Consider the following 19,765-nt stretch of genomic DNA (forward strand, 5'->3'; position numbering starts at 1 on the left):
TGAAAATATCCATTCAAAATATGCTGCGCTATGCGGCTAGGCTTATTAATCTTCGGACTAGCTACATATGTACAATTAATATATTCAAAACTTCAGTTGGCCACAAATTTATTCGCTTGCAGGTGTGGGAAAGATACCATTTTATTGGAGGAACTAAAAAAAACATAAAATATAGGCTTTATATAGACTTTACTTATCTGTAAGCTGTAAGGTGTAGGAATGACTTAGATTCTAGTTGTTTAAAATGATTAGGCCCGATAGAAAGGCCTAATTGCAGGATTAGAAAACGTTTTCATATCTTCCACTTTGCCGGATCGCTGAACTTGTGTATTCCGGTCTGGTTGCTCGGCAAAGTTATCTCATTTGTTTTTATCGGCCGATGACGGTCTTTTGGCCAACATCCCCCGAAAACACATTTATGGCCACGGGGAATTATTTATTTTCCAAAACATTTGCCCAGAATATGGCCATGTAATGTCCAACTTGAACTTTAATGGGTTTTCCTCCCCACCCCAAAAGGCCCATCCTTCTTTTCCCCGCTCTTGCCATAATAATTTTTCTGCCAATTTCAGCAGCTGGGAAAGTTGGCCGACTCTCGCACTTACACGTATTTACGTTGCGATTTTATTTCCTGTAATTTTACGATATTACTTATTTTTATGCAGCTCACAGCAGATCGGCGGGGAAGGGGCCACATATATATGGTTGCGGCGGGGGGTCGGCGGGGGCAGCGTTTAGCTTTCATTTTGAATTTTATGCCATTTTTATTGCTTGTTGTGCGCCATGTTGCTGTCGTCGTCGTCACCGCTTTTGCTTTTGCTTTGCTTTTGCTCGACAGCAATGTTGGATGTTGCTGATGGCAGCCGCATTATTGGTTTTTGAAACTCGAGCTGGGCCAGGGCCGAAATTAAAATAAAATGCGAAGGGGGGAGTGGCGCCTGGGAGCCGAGTATTTGATGCGGAGGATGCCAGGCCAGAACAAAGGAACACGGCCAGATGCACGGAAAGCCACTCAAAAACCCAGACACGGCAGCCACTCGTTTCCAAATTCCCCACAGCACCATTAGTCAATTGGGGGATTGGAATTGGAATTGGGGAATCGGAATTCGACGGCGGGTCATATTTGCCCGTGTTCGCGTTTGTGGCATTACGTATTGTTTTTACAGTTGCTCGCCTTATTTACTTCCAGCATTTGTTATTATTTAATTTAAATATTTATGCAGCGTGTCTGGCGTGACTATGGCGCATTATAATTACCGCACCAACAGGCCGATAAGCGGCGAACAGCCCGTATACTTGATATTTTGCTACGGTCTTGTTTTCGAGGTTTCGTTGTAATGTTCGCCTCGCTGCCCGCCGCACTATATGGCTAATGTCTACGTGCTGCTATGGGCCCGACCTCGTTAAGTGGCTTGTGCTCCGATCCACCGATCCACCGATCCACTGATCCACAACCCACCAGCCATGGCTGTACCTACATCTGTAACCATTGCGAACCCATGTGGGCATATGCATTACGCCGCATTGTCTTCCGTCGGCAAGGCGTCCCAATCCCCGAGCAATTGGCCAATTATCGGGTATTCATGCCGCAATTGATCCCAGACTTTCGCAGCCATCCTGGGTGCACTTGCAGGTTGCGCCTAAAAGTGATGTAAATTTCAGATTGAAATGTGTGCAACTCATATTGTGTAATCAATAAGGCAACTGCGATGTGTAGTCATTTTCTCTCTAAATGGAGTTACAGTGCTGCAAGGAATTTAAAGCTGCCCAAAAAATATAAATTTCAGTCCGTAAGTTGCAAGAAAATAATAACAACACCAGGCGATTGGCTTCTTGCCAAGTTTTTCAATTCAATCTTCTGCACTAATACTGGATGTCAACATTATTATAAGTTATATTTCCATCTGCTGGAAAAACGGTTGCCAATCTGAAATAAACCTACGTAAGTCTTCAAATCAAGGCTTTATTTGTCCGAAAGCCAAATTGATTATAGCCTCTTTCATCGACTCATAGCTTTACTCGTCTTCAGGCACAATGCATAGTTGTATGCAATTAAATCGAATTGACGTTTCACCCTAGTTGAGAAGCAGATCTGTGGCAACGGCAACCTGGTAGATGCTCTGCTCGCATTAAACTATAGTTACTTACAACCACTCCGATTCCCAGATCCCCCGATCCCTCGATCCCCCGGCAACGGACATTGTGTGTCTGCAATTAAATACACATCGAGACCTTTGTAAGCCCGATAATCATCTGGATGTCTGTCTGCCTAGCCACATGCGTTGTTTGTTAATGTCTGCGCCATTATTTGATTTATATTTTCCATATAAACACTCGGCTGCTTGTGCTCCTGCTGCTGCCACCACCGCTGCTTATTGATGTTTGTCCAACTCGCAATCATTCAAAGACCAAACCAGTTGGTCACTCGACCATTTCCAGTTAACTCAGCCAAGTGGGCGGTGGGCAGTGGGCAGTGGGCAGTGGGACAAGCACTCGTCAGTGGCCATCGATCAGGCGATGGTAAATGTTTTTCCAATTTATTTCCATGCTTTACTTGGCCGACGAGCAACGCTTACTTGGCTGTTAGTTTCAGTTCGAGCTCAGTTTTCGTGCAATTAAATTGAGCTATTTGCGTTTTGTCTGGTCAAAGTTCTTGTCTATCTCTCTCGGACTCTCTGTCTTCTGGCGGACTACTTACACGCAGAGAAAATTTGCAACAGCAGATACATAGCGCAGTTTCGGGGCTAATGTAGCAGGCAACAAAAATTCCATTCCAGCTATTGACTAGTAACCTCCATTGTTGCAGTCAAATTTCTTTGTTTGAGCACACAAATTTTCAAGATATACATATCCACTTTAGCGTCCTTTAGTATGCAACCATTTTGCAAGATGAGTGCAAATATATACGCATTTCGTAACATCCGATCAGATCAATTCCTTAGCTCAGGAGGAGGTGCATCTTGGTCCAAGTGTTCCCGGCAGTCAATGGAGTGAGCACCCATGGAGTGAGTCTGTCGTCTGTCCGCGTGCCTTGTTTCTGCTTTAAATTGAATTGGCCTTTGTGCGGACACTCGTGCACTCGTGTATGGCATACATGTGCCCATTCCCATTCGTCCACACAATAAAATCCAAACAGAGCGACGCTCATTGAATAAATAATCGAATAAAATATGCTGCTGCTGCTGCTGTGCGACTTCTTCGCATTTCTGCTCTCTTTTTTGTTGCAAATATCCAATTTCCAATTTCAAATTCCAATTATATTGCTCTACGCTTTTTATTATTATTATTGCTTGTTGCTGTTGATGCTGTAGTTTTTGTTGTTGTTGTTGCCGGCAAGAGCAATGAAAAATCAATATTGACATGAATGTTGACTGGAGCCGGAGGAATCTGAATTCTGCCACTCACACAGTCGCCCACTTAGGCGAACAGCTCAATGAGGACATGGCTGCCAGGACGTAGGGGAATCGCAAGTGGAGGAGGAAAAGGAAGTGGAAGTGGCAGCCACGACAAAGTTACAGTCATGTCTTGGCTCTTGGCAAACAAACCCATGTCGTCATCATGGAAATGGCCATAAGAAGTTTCCACAAACGCACACATCCTGCCATTTTCCATGTGCAGTCGTGTGAGTGAGCCCTGCAAATGCAGCTGCTACCAACATACCGGGGAGGAAAAGCTCCGCAGCCTGGACATTGGTGTCTTGGCTGGACAGGATATTTCCAGATAGCCATATGGGAAACTTAATTTATGCAAACCTAAATTAACCATCAACATAAAAACCTACTAAACGTGCAATCCACGGATATTATCTAATTTGATATACCATTCCAGGAAAAAAAAAAACATTGCTCAGGACCAACTATTTTGTGAAAAACGAAAACACTGGTTGCTAAGTGGCCTTGTTAATTACTACGGACCAATCCTGCCATCTAGGTTTATGGCCACTTTTGCCACCCTCTTTTGTTCGAGTTCCGAGACATATGTATGTACTTTTGCTATATGGTAGCTCTGTAACATTCGAAACAAACCAACGAAAAGAAGCTACTTTGGAAGGTCTTAGCTTAGCATAATATTACAGATAAAATTGAAACATATGTACGTTTCCAGTACAAATTTGCAAATTGGTTTTCCTAATTTCCTTTTTTAAATAAAATCTTCAATTTAAATGCAGTTAAAGCGGCACTAGTTCATGCAGATTTTAAGAAGGCCTTGCTCAGAAACAGTTCCCATTCTTATTACATGTATTTCATACTTTGTGAACTCTTATAAACTATTTAGCTTCACCATTCATTCCCCTGAAAGACATTCCGCATACGCCCTGTTCACAAGTGGCCCGAGTTCTGTTCTGCTCCCTAATTGCTGCCATGTTACAGAGCCAAAATGGTCACATCCGCTGCACAGTTCCCTTCCGCTCCGCGTCGCGTCGCCCTGCCCTGCGATCAATCGAAAATAGTTTTCAGTCTTTTTCCCTTCCACTCGAGCTTAGTCAAGCCGGAAATGTTGCTCGGCAGCATCCACGGCGTCCACAGCAGGCGGCGGCAAATAAATTGCTTAATTACAAATATTGGAGGCAGCCGCGGCCCCCGAGTTGCAAGGAAGTTGTCCCAAGAACTTCCCAGGCGCTGTGTGAGAGAGAGAAACATGCGCCAGCGACTGTCATGCAAATTAGCAAGAAAAATTGCATGCCAAATGCTGTTCGGTTGTTTGTGTAGTCGCAGCCAAGTCAAATGTCTATAATTTAAGCAGAAAACAAGCGACAGATACATGCAGCAGCGCAACTGCAACTGTAACTGCGACTGCGACTGCAGGCAAATCTCTTGCAGTTTCTTTCCTTTGCCGCTGTTGCGAAATTTATACGCGCGGCTGGCGCAGCAAAAAATAAAATGAGATAAAGTAAAATAAAATAAAGTTAAAAGGAGAAAAACATTACTGGCTCTTGCTGGCTAATTTGCCGCAGCAGGCAATGGAAATTGTTGATGTGCAAAAATTTTGCTGCGTCGTTGTTGTTGTCGTGTAAATGCCATAAATTAGTTTGTGTCAACAGACACAGCGGAGCGGAATTAAAAATTGCATTTAATTTATATTTATATTTATATTTATATTCCTACTTCTTATTTTTATTTCAATGCTTTCGGCTCTTTCTCCCATTTCTGCTATGGCACTTCCCCCCCGATTCCCCATTTCAATTGAATTTATCACGTTGGCTTGGTCTTGCCCACGGCTTTCGGATTGGATTAGATTTGACTCGCCGGATAGTTTGGCCGGTTTTTGCAACATGCATATTTGGCATTGGCGCACACTAAATTATTGGCCATATATTGCGGCGCTTATGGCCTCACAAGCTGTGAAGGTCGTGTGGGTGTTTCCGTGCGGGTTGGGGAAATCAGATATGAACCACTGCCAAAATCAATGGGACCAACACACACACACACACACACACACACACACACATATCACACACACTGGGTTGTGCCAGCCAGAGATTGGAAATTTTGATAAATGCCGTTTGAAAATGTTTTGTAATGCGCTTCGGACAATAAAACCAAATTGAATTATATAAGCCCAATGCTTATGGTAGTCGCTGCCGGCTCCGGCCGGAATTTCAATTCGCAGATGCGGTTCTCTGACATGGCCAGAATGAATCTCTGTGGCTTGTTACATAACGTCGGATTGATTTGGAAACATCAGCTAAGAGATGCATTCGAATTATTCCATTCATCTGTGTGTGCTTCATCTCATCTTTAAATCATATTCCTCTCAGAATTCCCATAACTTTAATAATTTAATATGTATTGTTGTATTAGAATTGTATTGTTATGGTTATCAAAGCATTTATTCATTTCAGCCCAAAATTTTTAGTGTGATAATTGTAACATAATAATATGCTGTACTGTGGAATTGTGTCTTAAAATGGAATTGGTTGTGTGGTGGGTGCATAGAACTGAACTTCTTCTAGAAGCCATTCTGCACTTTCACGCAGTCAGTTGACAATTTGTCAAGATTTCCGTTGCGTCATAGAGTCAGCAGCTTTTCAGTTCAGCTCAATCGAGCGCTTCTCATTCGCTCAAAGGTCCGCTTATACATGTTCGAATATATATCTCAGTCGCCGTTTCGAGGGTGTCGGCAATTGAACAAATTGCCAAGCGTACAGCATCCCACGGGCTGCGAGCTCGAGCTCATAAATAAAACGCTAGAAATCCTAATTGTAAAAGTTTTCATTTTTATGACAAAATTATACCAATATATTACGGTCGGAGATTCAGCGTCGACGCGACCCACAGCACACCACCCACCACACACACCCACACCCACACAGCTCTTTGGTAGCTCGTTAGGCCAATAAAAAAGACGGAAAGAAAAATGAAATGAAATGAAATCAATGGCAGGGCAATTCCCGAACAGCAGCGACACAAAGTGCTGCGAGGAATGGCGAGCAGAATGAAAACCTAGAAGAGTAGAGGAAGTCCCACAATTCACGAACAACAATGGCAAATAAATTAAATTAGTCACAAGCATATTTCAAAATTGTACATACACTAGAAAAGGCTCATCCACGATCTATATAAGTCGTGCCCCCTCTTTTTCGACGGGGCCAAGGATGCAGGCCAGCAAATAAAACAAGGAGAACTCGTGGCGAGAGACGTTTTTATATATCATTTTATGTATGCCGTGGGCGAGTGTTACATAAAGCTCGTTTATGGCCAAAAAGGGTTGGGTCCGAAAATGTTACGATGCCCTGCTCGCCAGAGCTGCAACTAACTATCTATATATGTATGAAAGAGTATCTGTCTATATAGCCGGCACCCTGAAGTTCAGTCAAATTGCCTTCCAAAATGAGGGGCATACACATAAAAGCAGCTTTTCTTATTCCCATTTTCTTTTTATTTTCAGGTCGCGCCTTTGAAGAAGTCCTCTATAAGGACCAACTCCCCAGATACACATACACTCATACAGATACTCGCACAGATACGTATACAACCTCAGGGATACATATAGAGCACCCACACATGCAGACACCCAACTGAACCTAACGACATAATAAAACCGGCATTTTTATGCATGTCTGAGTAACTTCATGAGCCAGACCAGACCAGACCGTCAACCCCCGTCCGCCCAACTACCTTTCGGCCCCACCGCCCACCGCCACGCCTTGCCGGAGTTTTCCTGCTTTTCACTTCCAGTGCAGACAGTCGGCTTTTCTGTTTCAGGTTCACTGGAAGCCATCGACGGTTCCCGTGGCCTCGCCTTTTCCCGCTATAGTATCGCTCTCTCTAGCCATAGGGAGCGATTCTGCGCACTTTCTCCCCCCATTTCTCCCGATTTTCTCTGGGCTCTCCGCTGAATGGCGAGCGCCTGCGCGGTGGAAAGGCGTGTCGCAGGAGCAGCCGGAAAACAAAGGAAGCCGATGCAACAACAGCAACAACAGCAACAACAGCAAGAATTTCGCCGCATTTCGGGAAGGTCGTTTGCCAACAGTTGTAAAACGGCCCAAGCCGCCGCACAGCTGGACGAGCGAGTCGAAAGAGACGGGGCTAGTCCGGCGAAAGAGACGGCAGCTCGCCCGCAGAAGAGGGTCACACATTTATGCAACGAGGCGTCGACCGGCATGTAATTAACTTAAGCCGAGCCATCCCGACGACATCCGTGGGAGTGGGAGTGGGAGTGGGTGGGGGTGAGGTGGGTTTGGGTGTAGGTGTTGGTGGCATGGGTTTAGCACGGTGGGCGGACTGGAGCACAGTGCGGATAGTTCGGACCTCGTTATGCGAATACCGAGACTCTGGCTGAAACACCCAGACGAGGGCGAAGAATCGGCGAGTCTGGGTTGTAGTACGTATGTATGGTGGATTCGGCACAAGTGTGCTATGTACAGCTCGAGGTCGTTTGCCGGCACTTGCTCAAACAAATGAGGCAGTGCTCCTACCCATAGGTGTGTAGAACTGTCAGGGCTGAACTGATTCGGACAGCAGGGGTGAGCATGGTGGTTAGTGCTGCTCGAATCATAATATCATATGTTCCACTAATATTATTTCTAAATCCCTACATACACAACTTTTTAACTAACTTATCGGCCTGCTCAAACTGAAATGTAATTTTTGTCCCTGCTCGAACGGCATGAATATACAAACTATGTATATTTACTATTTTATATATTTTATATATGCACTTTTTTTGCCACATCTGCGTGAGTTTCCGCACAGAATACATGTGCCCGAGCAAACAAAAGTGCCTGGCACATTTGCACTTTGTTGCTGCTGTCGTAGCTGCTTTATTGTTATAAAATATGCTGCATACGCCGCACAAATGATTGTGCTGGCAGAACTTCAAAAATAAAAGTATTAAAGCGGGGAATATGAAACACTTGCGACAACAATGCCGGCCAGGAACCAAAGGCCGGGGAAGTTTTCTTGGCCCTCGGCACAGCCTGCCTCCCATTCATCGCCATCGTCATCGTCATCGCCATCGCCATAGCCACATGTGTGTACATAGCTCGGGAAACTTTGCAAGCCTTGCTCGACACGGCCAAAGTGACGGAGTCTCGGGCGTATGAATATTTCACGGAAATGATGATGAAACTAAGGAGGAGTTCCATTAGCCTGCAACATGACGAAATTTAGACATTGAGGCATATTAATGAGTTTTCTTGAATATGAAATAAACTTGAAACTTATAACAATGCTCTGGCTTTATTCGTCTGAAAGTTCGGCAAAAAATTAAGTAGTTATTTTAGCGTTTATGTTCGCTAAAATTCTTGCTGTCAAGCTGGCAGGGTTAAGCTTGTATAAATACTTAAATTCGTCGAGCTATACTTAAAGTGATAAGTGTAAGTATATGTATGTATTTTAAAGTGAATAATTAAGAAAGGGTTTTTGTGTAGTTGTTAATAAAGAATATATTAGCCTAGCCACAATAAAAACCATATTTTACAAAAATCTCGTGAACATCCAGTGTATTGTTTTTTTCCAGACTTAAAAATTTACGATCTCCATTACTTCACTTGAAATGATTAAAGTGTCAGTCGGTCACTTATAGCAACCATTTCCTCGCTAGAAAAGCTTTTACCTGAACAAAACTTTTCCTTGTGACTTATTTCACATTTCACGCATGTCCAAACTACTTGAATCATCTATCAAAATTCGCATCAATCAAACGCCTATCGTCAAACTTTACCAGCCGAACGGCAGCCGCACCTCTCGATCGGACGACCTACCTCTGCCTACCGCTACCTCTTTGGAGGGTCTTAATTGAAAATTTCTGTCATGAAAAATGCTCGTAAAGCACGTTTCTAAGAAGTAGCTCAGACAATCGAAGGTATTGTGTGTGTACAATATAAATTTCACATAACAATTGTACAATATGCATAACAATGACGAGTTCCAGTTTCAATACTCCGAACCTCATCTGAGTCTGGGCCCAACAAAGAACACAAGTGTTCCGGTGGAGACCAACTCGACAGAAGCCCAACTGATCCAAACTCAGCCGAACTGAGCTCACAAAAACCGGGCTGGGATTATGGATATGGATGGAAAACTATTGTCTGGGCCAGGGCACAAAAATGGTGAGGCACGCATAAATCAAAGCCTATAAATATTTCTGAGCCAAAGATGAGCTGGCTATCAGCTGCCTTAGTGCTCGCACTGAAGAAAAATCCAATGAAAGATACAAAGATCCCTGAGTATTCCAGAGATACATCACTTCTCTAGAGGTGCTTTGGTCCTAGCTTTTTTTCATTCTATGTGCAACTTATTGTTTTCCGTGTACCTTGGTGTCCGTCCGAGGAGGAACTTTCGATTACCGAAAGGCACTTCAACCCGTTCTACGGGTCGAGGCCCCGCAGTCCGGCTCAAACGCACACTCGGGCGTATTCGAGTAAGACAAACAATATAAACTTCAAAAACGCTTCGTTGCATATCAAATTAATTACAGAGCGAGGCCCCTGATGAAGGAGTGTGTGTGTGTGTGTTGGGTGGGGGGGGGGGGGGAGCAAGGGAGGTGGACAGACCCGACCAGGCTGTCTGCCGCTTTGTCAGACAACCCTTGGAGATTGTTTTCTTCTGCAGGCCCGAAAACTTTTTGCACAAAAGCGAGTTAAGCTTTTGTGACTGCACAGGGGGGTGACTATCCGTGGTAAAGGGGTGGAGCAGGGGAAGAGGATACAAGGCGACAGCTGACAGCCAACAACTCATGCACAGTGAAAACTGAAGGCATAATTTATGCCTTCAAAGTGGATTGTTCAAAGAAAACTTGGAACATTTTTCCCCCGAACAACAACATCACCAGCAGCCAGAGCAGCCAGAGCCGCCAGTGCACGTCCTGTCCTTATCCTCAACCTATGTATTCTTCATCTACATTCCCTTTCTTGTTCCCCTTTTCGTCTTCGTCCTCGGTACGTTCTTGTCAACATTGAGAACAATAAAGTCGAAAACAAGATGAATAGCCGCTGCCGAGGATGTCATCGAATTGGATATGCTCTCTACATTGCTATTTCAAGGAATCTTAAGGGATTTCCCCCTCGATCTATCGGCGATCCTCAGAGAATGACAGGAAATCATGTTATTTGATCGAACCTGAGAGAATGCGAGACAATATCTTAGGTGGGTCATTCTGAACTGGTTTTGATAATTGGAAAAATCCCGAATGTGACTAGAAATTTGATTACATTAAAGTACAAAAAATACGAATAGTAAGTAAAAAGGAATGTGTTATATTTGTTTGCGAACAATATAATTTATCTTAATTCTTTACAAACTATCTTAATTAAAGAGATATATATAAAAGACACCATTTATCTAGAATCCATGATAATACATTTAAAGGCTTTCTTTTCAAATCAATGCCAACTGCAAATCAGGACAAGGATATTGTGCAAATTTATTTGGAAAGAGCAATACAAAGTCCGTGGAAACTGTTTCCAGATACGTGCGGTTTATGTGTGTTTTTCGGTCATGACAAAAACAAAAACGAAAACAAAACAGGAGCTGAAGAAAACTAAAACGCAACTAAAACTGAAAATTTGAAACAAAGAGATATGCGGCGACAGAAGCAAACCTACAGTAGAGCTGAAACTCATTCATTCCGCAGAGCTCGGTGTTCAAACCGAATCGTCCGGGAAGCCAGAAGATTCTTGGAATGCGCCGGAAAGGGTACGATTTTGGGCTGGGGGCTTAGGACTTGGGACTTGGGCCTTGGGATTTTGGAGTGAATGGGATAAGCTCACGCACTGCCACGCCCCCGGCCCCGAAAATGTTATTTTAACTACATTTCGGCTTTTTATAGCGCTGCTCCCCGCGAGCCCTGTTCTTTTGTACGCACGGTCCTTACGGCGAAATATTGTACATTTATTAATACATAATCATCTTTGTTGTCGAGCAGCGGCAACATGAGAACCGGCCACATGGATGGGGATGGGGATTGCAGATTGGAGATGGGCGATGGGAGATTGAGGTCCCCACGGACAACTGTTGTGTTTCGTGCTCGGATTCCCCTGTGTGTTCTCGCCCATTAAAAAATGAAGCAGTAAACTCGTAATAGATATGAGATGGGAGCTCCTATCTGCCCTCGGTCGAGCCTGTGGTCTATTGTCGTCGTTGGTGGACGTGTTTTTCGGATCGGGTTCTGGGAAATCCAACCCTAGTTAGTAAAGTCGAGCTGACTGCCCCGAAAATGTGTTTTTTTGTTTTTTGTTATTTCTCCTCGGCTTTGTTTTTACTTTCGGGCTTGTTTTGTTCGAGCTGGTGGTGCTGGTTGCTTAGTTGTGCAGAAAGGCCGATTACTCGAATGAGTGTAATTTGTTCACGTTGCAGGGGCTGCCGATGGTTGCCACCGACTGACTTACTAGAAGAAGTTGAGCCCCGCTTCCCCGAAATATGGTGTTTATACGAACTGCCTGCCGGGTATCGTATGAGCATGCCTGATAAATATTTTCGTCTGAATGCATTAATCTGGGAATTAGTTACGAAACAAGCTGACACCACAGATGGAGGCCGGCAATCGTCAGGGGCAGGATCATCTTTTCGAACTTGTCTGGAATATGCAGTAAAATTCATACATATCTTCCATAATCTCAGGTTTTCCACAGAATGCACAAACATCTGCTAGATCAAATCAGAGAACCTCGGAAAGTATTTATTATGGGTAGCTTCAGTGCAGCTTAGAAGAAAATAAACCTTTTTAAAGTTAAAGTCATCGGTGCTAGAAGTCTGTGTGATATATGAACCCATATTTAATAGCTTTTCTTTTGCCTATTTCTCAATAAGTTAATGTTACAGAAATATGTACATATGTTGGTCTTAGTAACAGTTTGTACCATTCAAATCAATTCAGCGACGGAAGTTTCATAGCAGTTTCATGGGCAGAGTTGTGAATACTTTATTGCGAAGTATTTTATGTTTTTTGATAGTCAAAACTTTGCTGACATACTTTTTTTTTTTTTTTTTGTATTGTACGCTGTTTACTAAAGAAAACATATATGCGTCATAAAAATGTGACGCAAACTTGTTACTTTTGTATGTAAGATATGATTTAAAGATGGACGCGGCAAGGTAGTTGCCCGCGAACTCCTCCGCCTGCACCGTTGTTGCAAGGGGATGTCAACGTGGCACGTTGCTGCTCACGTGGTAGCTGAAGTGTGTTGCGGCGAGTTGCTGCCCACAACACAGTCACCTCGTTGTCGCCTCTGTAGCTGTGGTGTGGTACAGAGTGTGGATCAGGACCAGGTGGTGGCCACGATCGGTGACTATAGCTGAAGTGACCAAGTGGTTGCTGAATGTGTGTTGCGGCACGTTGCTGCTCACAACACAGTCACCTCGTTGTCGCCTCTGCAGCGGCGGTGTGGTGCAGAGTGCGGATCGGGATCAGGTGACCAACTGGAATAAGCCGGTAGCAGGGTCGTAGCTCCGACTTGATATTCACGGCAAGTATCTTACGATAATATCACTTTATTTCGGCTGTCAGTTCAGAACTAAGTAATACAAAGAAAGAAAGCTTAAGATTACCCTATCTCGCACAGATCACGGCCGCCGACCAGCATCCGAAGTATAGCTTCGTGTGTCGTTCGTCGTCACACGCAGCTTTTCCTGATGTTACTTGTTAACATGTACTCTATTGATTTTATCCTATATCATTGTGAATAAGTTCCATTTATGTTAATTAGCAATGGTACAATGCAAACCATTTCCGGCCATCTGAGAGCACCTCACAATTAGCCGGACACCAAATAACATCCAGACTAGAAGGCAGATGAGGCTACACCAATCACCGCACAGATACGATCCGATCCGATCCCATCCCATTAGCTAAAAGTAGGGTCGAGACAAGCGGCCAGTTCCTGTCGCCCGAAATTGGCAAGAGTTCAGTTCAGTGGTCCAAAAAAGAAATGCTAATGAGCGGCGAACAAAAACGAGTCGAAACGAAAACTGGACGTCAGTCCATTGTTGAGTGACTAGTAACTTAAGCGAGGGTACTGAAAGAAAAACTACTCAATGCTAACTTCCCTGTATATTATTTAAGTTCAAAGACATACATATCTTTTACGGGTACATCATCGAGTTTCTACACCTTTTTTTTTGTCACTGTTGCTGACTGCCAAGTGAATGTCTGAATGACCAACTGAATGAGCGAATGAACGAGTGAAGGAGAGCACTTCGCTCCATGGAGCGACGCACAATTCAATTGAAACTGTTGCCCGGATCAGGACTGGGCTACAAAGTGGGTTTTGGATGTGGATGTGGAACTGGAAGAACTGCCGGCTTACCTTACCTTTCAAATTGATGAACAGCAACAAAGGCTGCGGGGACAAAAGAAAACCGGGCATAGAAAAGCGACTTTCAAAGTTTCCAACGCGACAATGTGAGTGTATTTTATACACATTTTTCTTTCTCTTGCGAAATTAATGAACTATTCAAATGTCAAAGGATCCGAGGGCAAGAAACGCCGAACGAACAGTTGGTGACAACAACAAAACGGGCCAACAATAAAAATGAGTCCAGCCAAGAGAAAACCATAAAAAGATTTTTCCCGTTTTATGAGTCTGTCCCCCGTCCTTCAGTTTTTTTTTTCTTGCGCAGTGTGAGTATGCGCATTCACGAAATTCAAAAAGCAATTTACCAAGGCATCGTGAAAGGCAATGCACGGATCTCGTTCATCGGGCTTTAAGTGCCTCCAAAGGACGAGGAGCAGGTCGAGGCGTCAAAACTCAGACGCGGATGAGGATGAGCTCTCAGGGACCCAGACAAAAGCGAGGTCTTCCGCACACATATACATATGTATACTCGTAGTACGTAAATGAGTCGTCCGTGCTGAGTTTTTATTGTCATTGCGTTTTATAGACAGTTTTACGAGCTAACGAAAGTGGTTCTGCTGCGGGGCAAGGGAAAGGAGCGGCCCCGCGATAATGCCCCATTCCGATCCGATCCGTTTCGATGCCGGCATATTTGGGGTTTTACGATCCCGCCGCCTTCGCTGCCAGCGTGTATTGGGAAAACTGTAAATCACACTTGCCCACGGACCCACGGACAGATATACGGTCAACGGGCAGATATACGGACATACATATACGGACGGACATTGCCCCACATTGGAGCAGAGTCCCGATAAAACGTTGCACATGAGATGTGTATTAGCGTGTCTGTTAAATTGTTTTTAGTTGCCGACGCGTCTGCAAATGAGCCATTGTTGAAAGGATGGGGAAAGGCCGTCTGGGCCACGAGTAAGAAGTAAGTGGGGGAACTGCGGGTATTGAAGCTCTTTAAATGTTCCTACTTACGCGGGCGTATGTCTGCGAACTCATTCTCGCCCGATGTTGCATTACGAAACGGTCTCATGCACCTGCAATCTACACACACAAACCGACTTCGTGAAGGGGGTTGTGGGCGGACGGTGGGTGTTTTGCTCCACGATATGGTGTGAACTTATTGTGAATGGCCATTCATCGCAGCAGTAGAGTTCGAAGCTCTCAAAAGCATCGTATGTGGTAATTTACAATGTGCAAAGTTTTTCATTTGTGAATTTCAGAGAGTGGTGAGGGGAGAATTGATATTCTTCAAGATAGCTGAAGAAGAACCGAAATAACAATGGAGCAAAGATTCCTAAAGGCGCATCTGAAATCAGTTGCAAATGAACGATGCTACGAAAATACATTTAATTGCTCTAGCGTCAGCTTTACTTAAGATGGACATTTTTTAATCTGGGGGTTTTTTAATTCACTGGAATCACTGTTGTAGCAAGAGATAATCTATTTAGCTTTGATAATTCATTTTATAAACAGAAAGAATAAATAGAAAAAAATAGTCATTTACATTGTCAAAGAAAGACATGATATAACACACTCGACTATCAGATAGCAAAATCGATCAACGTTTGCGCCGTTTTTGTGGCCGATTATGTCATGCAGTTATTATTTGTATGTATTTGTTCTACCACCGATGGAATGAATACTGAGCAATCGAGAATGACAAAATTAAATCAAACTTATTTAATTTCTCAATTATATCGTCCACAAAATAAGCTAGTTTATAAAGTTATAATTTTATTCGATATGTCATTTTAATAGTTTTATGCATTTTCTCTTTTTTTTACTTGACAGCTGACAGCACTGGCGTAATAAATCCGTACATTGAAGGAACATCTTTCGCACTAAATGTGTAGTTCCCCATTTTGATCGTAATACTTGAAAATGCTTAACTGATCGAATTGACCTCGGTTAATGATTGCCAGACTTATAGTCTGGCAAACCCCAGTAACAAAAGTACCCTTTCTGCTTCCTTTGAAGCATTGCACGCCCAATTACACCTTACATGTCAATTTAGCAACTCCGACTCAGCCAGCAATTTACTTTCCCCCCCGTAGGAGTTCTCGTGCATCTTGCATCTTGCAGTTGGCGATTTGCGAGACTCGAGGGTGAGTTTAAAATGTTTTGCGAGTATCTGTTAATTGTGTCGCATGCATTTTTAATGTCATTTACCTGGCGAGTGGCACTGGCCCTCTGCTGATTTCTAATTAAAATGCACATCGGGCGGGGAAGTCAGCATCTTCGGCATTATCAACAACTTTCAACTTCATCAAAGCCACTGGCACTTTGGAAATTAATGGCTGACTCCAACTCACGCCACTTGCGCCCTCTGAACCTCCTTTCATCTGGCTCTTGAAGACACTCGACACGTTGGCGCAATAAAAATAAAACTCATTACGATAAATTGCAGGGGGAAATGAAGGGCTGAGGCACAGCGAAAAGGTCGCCATAATTCAAGGGAAATGCTCGAAAGTCGCTTCATCCACAATCCGATTCGCCGTTCGGTCACTCGAAGCCATTCAGAAAAGCGAATTGGATTTTCATTCGAATTTTGAATTCATAATTCTACGGAGTTGTCTCCGTGGCTGCGGTGGAACTATTCAAAGGAATCGGGTTGTGAGCAATCGCTCTGCGGCTTCAAGCGAATCAGGTTTGCAAATATCTTTCGCATGAACGACACATAGACTGAGATATTCTCCCCCGACGACCTTCCCCGCCGATTATTTAGAACTTTTCATTTCGCTTTGCATAATTTACAATTTATTATTTGGCGTAATTTATTGTACGTGCCGCAATTTATGCACAAAATGTTGAACACAACGCTTCATTAATCAGAGTCCGAGCTTTCCCACAGCTCCTAGGCTGCGAGAGATACACAGAAAGGAAACCGTACATATCCATGAGATAGATATGCTTCGGGAGTGTAGCTACTTATCTTTCCGTATCCATCTTGTTGAAAATATTATGCAACATAAAGGGACTCATAGAAATTAAATTAGTATGGTAAATATAATAAATTGAGCACCAATAATATGTAAACCCTTCGTTTTTCCTGTGTATAAACTTCCATTTCCTCCGCCAGTCAGCTCTCTGAAATACTAATTAAGCTTAATGTAATGCACATACATATGCGATATGCGATAAGTCGGCGGGGTTAGCCTATCCGAGATTATAACGACTGCGGACTGCGACTGGCCTCCCTGGCAGCACAATATATTTATATTGTATTTAGGTGGCTTGTCAGCCGGTGATTGATGTGGCAGCGGCTGCTGGCTGCCGGCTTTGGACTTTCTGCCATATTCGGCGCACAAAGCCGGCTTCCAATCCGATCCGAGACTACGACGGTGATAAATTGTGGCCCAAACAATGCGTATGACTTTTCAAAATGAATTCATAAACTCGCAGTTTGAGAACGGGGCCCGCTCTAGTGAGCTCATTGTCTGGGCTGTGTATCCTATCCTATCCTATCGTATCGGACGGAGAAGATAACCACCCGGCAAAAAGACCATGGGAATCAATGAGGGCATTGCGTCAGTGGGGAGATTAAATTCATGCGTGTGCTTTATTACTTTTTATTGTCCAAAACTACTCATAACCCAAAGATTTAATTCGGAAGTGAAGTGAAGTGAAGTCAGGTTGTCGTTTCAAAAATGCTTAGATGCAGTTTTTCTTTTCGCCATCTTAAGTTAGTTAAAGGTCTTATACCTTTAACCGACATTAGTTCCAATTTCAACGCATTATATCGAAATCCCTTTGAAAGTCGTTAGAAGAACTCGATGCCACATGTTCCCATCACAGTCCTAGCTAAAATCTAGGCATTTGGCATAATAAATATGTATAAGACTAATACGTGAAGATCCCACTTGCAGATCCCAAAGCTGCCCATAGATTTTGAATGTGTCACGGAGGGATTATGGATTTTAAATGAGCGCACAATGGGCCATCTTTCAATTTAACTCGAAAGTATCTCTCGAATGGCCTGTATCTTATTTTTATTCCTCTCCATTTGCCAGCTTGCCACGACATTTCTAAGCGACCCTCATCATAATTTCCGAGCGTTGGTTTACTGTGCCTTCATTGTTTGTTTTCACATAATTAAATTCAAACAGCGAGCTCGCAGACAACTTTGTGTGGCAGGCGCCCCATATGCGATGCGATCGAATGTCAAGAAGTTGTGCTCCCCTGGTCTTTGGATTGTGCTTGCTTCCCGAACTAAAAGCCAAATAAACAAATGGTCGGCATTGAAAAGTGTGCTCAGTGCTCTTAGAGGTTTTAGAACGCCAGTCGAACGCGCATTGAGCCAAAAAACAAAGACCAGGCCACCAGAAGAACCCAGCGCGTAATTCAATTAGAGGCAGAGCATTCTAAGAGCTTTTGGCCAGAACCGAGAACGAGAAGCAACCGATTTCCGTTGCTCGGATGGCAGGGCGGCCAAAGAATCTCCCCGTTCGGCGTCCTCAAAGGCGAGCTGACTTTCATCTATTAAAATATACAAATTGCTTTAGCCGCGTGGGGTGGGTGGGTTGTGTTGGGTGGCTTTGGGGTAAAGGGCGTTGCCGCTTGTCGCCCTTGTCACTTCACACGGTCTGTTGCTCAGGGCGAGGGGTGGTTGGGATTGGATTGCGGCTGGGTGTCAGGTGCAGGGGGCGGGGGCTGCTGTCCCATGCGCGTTCGTCTTTGACATTTTTAAATTGATTTTTTCGCCGCTGGCTCCGTCGACAAAAGCCACATCAGCTCAGGTGTATCCGTTCACACGCCACCTAATTAGTTTTGCTGGCAGGTTGAGTAGGGGATGGTGGGTGATGGGGTAGTGGGTTTTATAAGGGGCTCTAACCCTCATAGGGGATGGTTAAATTGGCTCAATCATCGGACATTTTTCATTTACAAAATAATTGCATCTAATTCGAGGCGTGTGTAATTAAAGGCTCTACAGCAAATGACTTTTTCATTGATCGATTCGACCCATAAACATTTTGTTTAAATGTGATGTAATTCTTAGATTTTCCCAGTATATATATATATATCTCTCAAGAGTTCATCCAGTCGGTTAGAAATAAGTTTTAGAGTGTGCAACTCGATGCGATTTGAGTTGGATTGGAGTCACTCGGGAATGACTGGGTGTGACCGACCATTGCCAGGGCGCTGTCTACAAATTGCAAATTGATTTTTATCGATTTCCCATAATCAGAATTATTATGGAGAACGCGAAATATCACTCGGCTCGTTATTGCTCACGTCTCGGGTTGCGGCAAGTCTCTTGTCTCGAATTGAAAGTTGATTTTACAATTTGATAAGCGTGCGCAAATTACACGAGAGACCTGCCCCGGGATTCGAGGTTCGAACCCACACTTCCCGACCCTCGGCCATTGGTGTGTTGGCATACGCCTATAAATTTGTTGATTATCAGACTTTTTTAATGAATTTGGAGGGGCCGCACCCGTGCTAGTTGTTGAATACCGATGGTTGTTGCCTCCTGCCCGTCTACACATGTCCACATGTACTCCCATATGCAACAATGTCGGCGCAGTGTGCTAGTGATATATCTTTCCTGATGGCCCCAGACACGCACCCGACGAGTTGAGCTCGCCTCGAAGGAGATAGACAAGTCGGCCTGGGCGGAGCTTTATGTGCAGTTTGCATGTGAAGACCCCATGGTGATGGGGAATAGGATGTGATGCATGGGGCACTCAGGGGAGTGGGTTGTATCAGCCCCGAGGAAAGATATAGCCATATAGAAACCAGCCCAGAACCGGGTGGAGTTATTAAAAGGTCTTGGCATTTAGCTAAAAGCAATTACTTGGTTGCTCATAATTGGAAAACTGCCTCAGATGTATAGAATGTTGAATATTTCAGTATTGATTGATGGCATTTGAGTATCCATTTATACCGAAGTTGACACCACATAAACAACGCATGAAGTAATGTGTATATATATATATTTATCAAATGGAACTGGAATCATCTGCAAAGAATTTCAGTGTA

The 19,765-nt window shown here is 43.8% G+C and overlaps 1 long non-coding RNA gene across 1 annotated transcript; it reads left to right on the plus strand.

Annotated features, from left to right (window-relative positions):
- The first annotated feature begins 1,442 nt into the window (after positions 1 to 1,442).
- On the plus strand, positions 1,443 to 7,293 carry lncRNA:CR45585 (long non-coding RNA:CR45585). Its single transcript, NR_125071.1, has 2 exons — positions 1,443 to 1,790; positions 6,889 to 7,293. It is a non-coding gene; the product is annotated as a long non-coding RNA:CR45585 (long non-coding RNA).
- Positions 7,294 to 19,765: the final 12,472 nt, after the last annotated feature.

The sequence above is a fragment of the Drosophila melanogaster genome, chromosome 3R (genome assembly GCF_000001215.4).
Source record: "Drosophila melanogaster chromosome 3R".
NCBI lineage: Eukaryota > Metazoa > Arthropoda > Insecta > Diptera > Drosophilidae > Drosophila > Drosophila melanogaster.